Genomic DNA, 7627 nt, shown 5'->3' on the forward strand with positions numbered 1-7627 from the left:
CTAGAGTTCCTCTGTGGAGACGGGAGAACCTTCCAGAAGGACAACTATCTCTGCAGCACTCCACCAATGAGGCCTTTATGGTAGAGTGGCCAGACGGAAGCCACTCTTCAGTAAAAGTTACGACATCCCGCTTGCAGTTTGCCTAAAGGCACCTAAAGACTATCTATCAGACCATGAGAAACAAGATTCTCTGGTCTGATGTAACCAAGGTTGAACTCTTTGGCCTGAATGCCAAGTGTCACATCTGGAGGAAACTTGTTACCATCCCTACGGTGAAGCATGGTGGTGGAAGCAAGTCTAGGACAAAAAGGCTTCTCAACAGTTTTTACCCCCAAGCCATAAGACTCCTGAACAGGTAATCAAATGGCTACCCAGACTATTTGCATTGTGTGCCCCCCCCCCCCCAACCCTTTTTACGCTGCTGCTACTCTGTTTATCATATATGCATAGTCACTTTAACTATACATTCATGTACATAATACCTCAATTGGGCTGACCAACCAGTGCTCCCGCACATTGGCTAACCGGGCTATCTGCATTGTGTCCCACCCACCACCCTCCAACCCCTCTTTTACGCTACTGCTACTCTGTTCATCAAATATTCATAGTCACTTTAACCATATCTACATGTACATACTACCTCAATCAGCCTGACTAACCAGTGTCTGTATGTAGCCTCGCTACTTTTATAGCCTCGCTACTGTTCATAGCCTGTCTTTTTACTGTTTTTATTTCTTTACCTACCTATTGTTCACCAAATACCTTTTTTGCACTATTGGTTAGAGCCTGAAGTAAGAATTTCACTGTAAGGTCTACACCTGTTGTATTCGGTGCACGTGACAAATAAACTTTGATTTGATCATGCTGTGGGGATGTTTTTCAGCGGCAGGGACTTGGAGCCTAGTCAGGGTCGAGGGAAAGATGAGCGGTGCCAAGTACAGAGAGATCATTGATGAAAACCTGTTCCAGAGTGCTCAGGACCTCAGACTGTGGCGCAGGTTCACCTTCCAACAGGACAACCCTATACACACAGCCAAGACGACGCAGGAGTGGCTTCGGAACAACTCTCTGAATGTCGTTGAGTGGCCCAGCCAGAGCCCGGACTAGAACCTGATCGAACATCTCTGGATGGACCTGAAAATAGCTGTGCAGCAATGCTCCCCATCCAACCTGACAGAGCTTGAGAGCATCTGCAGAGAAAAATGGGAGAAATTTCCCAAATACAGATGTGCCAAGCTTGTAGCGTCATACCCAAGAAGACTCAAGGCTGTAATCGCTGCCAAAGGTGCTTCAACAAAGTACTGAGTAAAGGGTCTGAATACTTTATATAAATGTCGTATTTCAGTTTTTAGTAAACATTTCTAAAAACCTGTTTTTGCTTTGTCATTATGTTGTATTGTGTGTAGATTGATGGGGGGGAAAAACGAATCAATTTTAGAATAAGGCTGTAACTTAACAAAATGTGGAAAAAGTCAAGGGGTCTGAATACTTTCCGAAGGTACTTTATATTAATTTGTATGTCATGAATCTTTAAGTTTGTTTGCTGTTATGTGCCTCGGTTTTCAGAATTTAAAGGCGCACACCAGAGGTCAATGCTATGGAAGTCCAGAGAGGACATATGAATAAATAAATTCCCTCGTTGTGTCGAGATCACAACTTATTATTTATCTCATGAACACGACATAACAAAAGTTGTTTTGTTGAGATCACGAGAAACTCTATAAATCGGTGGGGCGGTATTGATAATAGAGTGACAGTATGGCTGAGGCAGCAGAGCTCATGGTGGATCAGCATATACGTTTCTATTGATTGCTACACTAAGGGATGGTACATTTCATGCTAACATCATGCTTTAATTTGTGTTTGAGCTCATCAGTTTATAAATTAGAATGTTGTCAAGCTAAATGTCGCTTACCTTGAATGTCACGTCCTGACCAGTAAAGGGGTCATTTGTAATTGTAGTATGGTCAGGGCGTGGCAGGGGGTGTTTGTTTTGTGTGTTTTGGTTTTTTTTGGTTCTAGGGAATTTTGGTTCTAGTTTTCTATTTCTGTTTCTTTTTCCATGTTTGGCCGAGTATGGTTTCCAATCAGAGGCAGGTGTTTTTCGTTGTCTCTGATTGGAAGCCATACTTAGGCAGCCTGTTTTTTCCTGTGTTTTGTGTGTGGTTGTTTTCTGTATAGCCATGTGCCTTACAGAACTGTTGATTGTCATTTGTTATTTTTGTTTAAGTGTTCACTCTCTCTAAATAAATACACGAAGATGAGCACTATACCCGCTGCGTTTTGGTCACCTTTCATCGACGCTTGTGACATTGAGCTAAGAGCTTGTGGGGCATTTAAGCCCTCATGGGGCATTTAAGACCTGAACAATGCCTGAAAGGCAGTCCTGTCTCCCAGGCTGTGTGCTACCCCCAAGACCACAGCCTTGGCTAGTTTTCTGAGCGTACGAACTAGCTAGCTAGTTATCTATGCTGGTTGTTAGCTTTCATAATTGATATGTGTATAATTGTAAGGCACACTTCATGTTTTATGGATAATATTAATATTTACAGAGTGGGAAAAACATTTACAGAGTGGGATCAGAGCTCCATTACTGACAGGCTGCTTCATATGTAAAGCTCCTTGCAGGCAGATTAGCAGTCAATGCATTATGTATATGATCTGAGGCTGCTATTGAATCTGATCAGCCTGCAAGATATGCATCTGCCTATAAAGTACTTTGACAGCTAATCTGCCTGCAGGGCTTTACCTTTGAAACAGCCTACCTATCAGCTACCAAGGATGAATTTAAATATGGTCAGTAATGGAGCGCACCCACTGTAAACATAAATATTATCCACAAAACATGAAGGATCCCTTATAATTATACACATATAATTTATGCAAGCTACAACTAGGGCTGTGGCGGTCATGACATTTTGTCAGCTGGTAATTGCCATGCAAATGTAAGAAGCGCAGTAATGTTATGGCTAGCCACAATTAGCCTAGTTAGCTAGCTTATCTCAGTTTGATATAGTCAAGACACGTACTATGTAATCGGACGTGAGGCTAAATAACTAGCAAGAAGTTAGTCAAGCGCGAGATAAGTGTTTGCAGTCTCTCCCTCCATGCCTGCTCTGAGGCTCATGGTGCTCTGAGCCTCCCATATCAAATCAAATGTATTTATATAGCCCTTCTTACATCAGCTGATATCACAAAGTGCTGTACAGAAACCCAGCCTAAAACCCCAAACAGCAAGCAATGCAGGTGTAGAAGCACGGTGGCTAGGAAAAACTCCCTAGAAAGGCAAAAACCTAGGAAGGAACCTAGAGAGGAACCAGGCTATGAGGGGTGGCCAGTCCTCTTCTGGCTGTGCCGGGTGGATATTATAACAGCACATGGCCTAGATGTTCAAATGTTCATAAATGACCAGCATTGTCAAATAATAATAATCATAGTAGTTGTCGAGGGTGCAACAAGTCAGTAACACAAGAGTAAGTGTCAGTTGGCTTTTTCATAGCCCATCTTTGAGAGTATCTCTACCGCTCCTGCTGTCTCTAGAGAGTTGAAAACAGCAGGTCTGGGACAGGTAGCACGTCCGGTGAATAGGTCAGGGTTCCAGCAGGTCTGGGACAACAGGTCTGGGACAGGTAGCACGTCCGGTGAACAGGTCATGGTTCCATAGCTGCAGGCAGAACAGTTGGAACTGGAGCAGCAGCACGGCCAGGTGAACTGGGGACAGCAAGGAGTCATCAAGCCAGGTAGTCCTGAGGCATGGTCCTAGGGCTCAGGTCCTCCGAGAGAGAGAAAGAAAGAAAGAAAAAGAGAGAATTAGAGAGAGCATATTTAAATTCACACAGGACACCGGAAAAGACAAGAGAAATACTCCAGATGTGACAGACTGACCCTAGCCCCCCGACACATAAACTACTGCAGCATAAATACTGGGGCTGAGACAGGAGGGGTCAGGAGACACTGTGGCCCCATCCGATGAAACCCCCGGACAGGGCCAAACAGGTAGGATATAACCCCACCCACTTTGCCAAGGCACAGCCTCCACACCACTGGAGGGATATCTCCAACCACCAACATACCATCCCGGGACAAGGCCGAGTATAGCCCACAAAGATCTCCGCCACGGCACAGCCCAAGGGGGGGCACTAGCCCAGACAGGAAGACCACATCAGTGACTCAACCCACTCAAGTGACGCACCCCTCCCAGGGACGGCATGGAAGAACACCAGTAAGCCAGTGACTCAGCCCCCGTAATAGGGGTAGAGGCAGAGAATCCCAGTGGAAAGAGGGGAAACCGGCCAGGCAGAGACAGCAAGGGCGATTCGTTGCTCCAGCCTTTCCGTTCACCTTCACACCCCTGGGCCAGACTATACTTAATCATAGGACCTACTGAAGAGATATGTCTTCAGTAAAGACTTAAAGGTTGAGACTGAGTCTGCGTCTCTCACATGGTAGGCAGACTATTCCATAAAAATGGAGCTCTATAGGAGAAAGCCCTGCCTCCAGCTGTTTGCTTAGAAATTCTAGGAACAATTAGGAGGCCCGCGTCTTGTGATTGTAGCGTACGTGTAGGTATGTACGGCAGGACCAAATCGACAAGATAGGTAGGAGCAAGCCCATGTAATGCTTTGTAGGTTAGCAGTAAAACCCAAACGTTCACATTCACACACACTGCACGGCTTTCGCTCCCTAATAGCCTAGAGCTGCTCGCTCTTTGCCTCTCTCTCTCTCGCTCCCTTTCTCCATGGGTCCGGTTTAATAAAGTAGCATAACTATTGGCTTTTCTGCGGCTTCCCTCACTCGGATTGGACCAGTTGTCCTTTAGGTTTTTTCGGACCCGGCCGCGACTGGGAGACCCATGAGGTGACGTACAATTGGCCCAGCGTCGTCAGGGTTAGGGGAGGGTTTGGCTGGCCAGGATGTCCTTGTTCCATCGCGCTCTAGCGACTCCTGTGGCGGGCTGGGCGCATGCACGGTGACACGGTCGCCAGGTGTACAGTGTTTCCTCAGCTGGCTTCTGGGTTAAGCGTCCACTGTGTCAAGAAGCAGTGCGGCTTGGCAGGTGTAACAGATGTATATCGTACTCTCCTTGCGTTGTGTTTTCTCCTAATAAATCACATCAGCCAGTGGTCCCAGTTGAGCATCATTTATTTCTGTTGTTAAATGGGAAACAACACGTTAGTTGTGCAGGGCTTAACGATATTGATGGCTGTCGATGGCAAAATCTGTAGCATGAAGACAACTGTGTTAGCAGTGGGCTTATGTGACCATTACATCAGTGTATACTAGCTAACACACTTATATACAGCAATCATATGCCAAAGCACATCCCAGAAAGCCCCTCAATCCCTAACAGGTACCATATACCCACACATGTATAAATCAGTAACGTACAGCAAACTTGTACACATTGTAAAATATAAAATATAAAACAGTAAAACAGAACATGACCTACCCCTTGTGTAACCAATGTGAAATGGCTAGTTAGTTAGCGGTGGTGCGCGCTAATAGCGTTTCAATTGGTGACGTCACTCGCTCTGAGACCTGAAGTGGTTGTTCCCCTTGCGTTGCAAGGGCCGCGGCTTTTGTGGCGCGATGGGTAACGATGCTTCGTGGGGTGTCAGTTGTTGATGTGTGCAAGGGTCCCTGGTTCGAGCCCGGGTTGGGGCGAAGAGAGTGACGGAACCTACACTGTTACATTGATGCTGTTGACCCGGATCATTGGTTGCTGCGGAAAAGGAGGAGGTCAAAGGGGGGGTGAGTGTAACCGATGTGAAATGGCTAGTTAGTTAGCGGTGGTGCGCGCTAATAGCGTTTCAATCGGTGACGTCACTCGCTCTGAGACCTGAAGTGGTTGTTCCCCTTCCGTTGCAAGGGCCGCGGCTTTTGTGGCGCGATGGGTAACGATGCTTCGTGGGGTGTCAGTTGTTGATGTGTGCAAGGGTCCCTGGTTCGAGCCCGGGTTGGGGCGAAGAGAGGGACGGAACCTACACTGTTACACTTGCATCACATTTTCATACAGGGAAGACCTGACATTCGCGATCTCCCCCTAGCTGCAAGCGGGGCCAATCACAACACGCCTTATTGTCATCAGAGTTGAACCAACCAATAAGAATGCTTGAACATTAAATACACATTTCTTTAGAGGCAAGTGGAAACATAACCAACCCTGTTACATAGGGTTGTGTTCCGGAGGACACACGGCTCTTGACATTTGCCTCTCCCGAGTCCGTACGGGAGTTGCAGCGATGGGACAAGACTAACTACCAATTGGATATGATGACATTGGGGAGAAAAAAGGGTCACAGGGAATTTGACTGTGGTCATTACTTGTGACTGCCGGTGTGGCAGTAATACAGTCACCGTGACAGCCATAGCTACAAACAGCATAGATAACCATCTAGCTAGCTAGCTAGCCAACTAACAAGACTACCTAGCTAGCTAGCTTGCTCACAAGACTAGCCAAGTTAGCTGTGTTCCTTGCATGTGATTGGCTGTGGTCTTGGGGGCGCCACGCAGCCTGGGAGACAGGGCTGCCTGCAGGCATCATTAAGGGCTTAAATTCCCCACGAGCGCATTGCGATCAAAGCAGCCACAGGGCTCCTTGATGAGGTGGTTATCGTGCATCTGAACAAATGAATGGATGATGCATGCTACTTTTGATTATCTCTTGAGCTCGACAAAATAACTTTTGTTATGTTGTGATCATGAGATAAATAAGTTATCATCTCAACATAAAAAATATATAAAGCCCTTTTTACATCAGCAGATGTCACTAAATGCTTATACAGAAACTCAGCCTAAAACCCTAAACAACAAGCAATGCAGATGTAGAAGCAAGGTGGCTAGGAAAAACTCCCTAGAAAGGCAGGAACCTAGGAAGAAACCTAGAGAGGAACCAGGCTCTGAGGGGTGTGAAGTCCTCTTCAGGCTGTGCCGGGTGGAGATTATAAGAGTACCATTACGGTCAGATCACTTTTCAAGATGTTCATACGTTCATAGATGACAAGCAGGTTCAAATAATAATCACAGTGGTTGTAGAGGGTGCATTAGGGCAGGTTCGGTAGAGAGAGTGTGGGAGAGAGATGGAGAGAGGGGGGGGGGTAGAGGGTCGAAAACAGCTGGTTCCATAGCCACAGGCAGAACAGTTGAAACTGGAGCAGCAGCGCGATAGGGCAGCACATCTGGTGAACAGGTCAGGGTTCCATAGTCACAGGTAAAACAGCAGAAACTGGATGGGGATAGGGACAGCCAGGAGTTATCAGGTCAGATAGTGCTGAGGCATGGTCCTAGGGTTCTGGTTTTCCGGGAGGGGGGAGAGGGAGGGACAGAGTGAGAGATAGATGGGAGAATTAGAGGGAGCACACTTAAATTCACACAGGACACCAGATAAGACAGCATAATTTGTAGCATACGCTACCGCTACTCTCTGTTCATCAGATATGCATAGTCACTTTAACCATATCTACATGTACATACTACCTCAATCAGCCTGACTAACCAGTGTCTGTATGTAGCCTCGCTAATTTTATAGCCTCGCTACTGTATATAGCCTGTCTTTTTACTGTTGTTTTATTTCTTTACTTACCTATTGTTCACCTAATACCTTTTTTGCACTATTGGTTAGAGCCTG

Source organism: Salmo trutta, chromosome 12 (genome assembly GCF_901001165.1).
Source record: "Salmo trutta chromosome 12, fSalTru1.1, whole genome shotgun sequence".
Lineage (NCBI taxonomy): Eukaryota > Metazoa > Chordata > Actinopteri > Salmoniformes > Salmonidae > Salmo > Salmo trutta.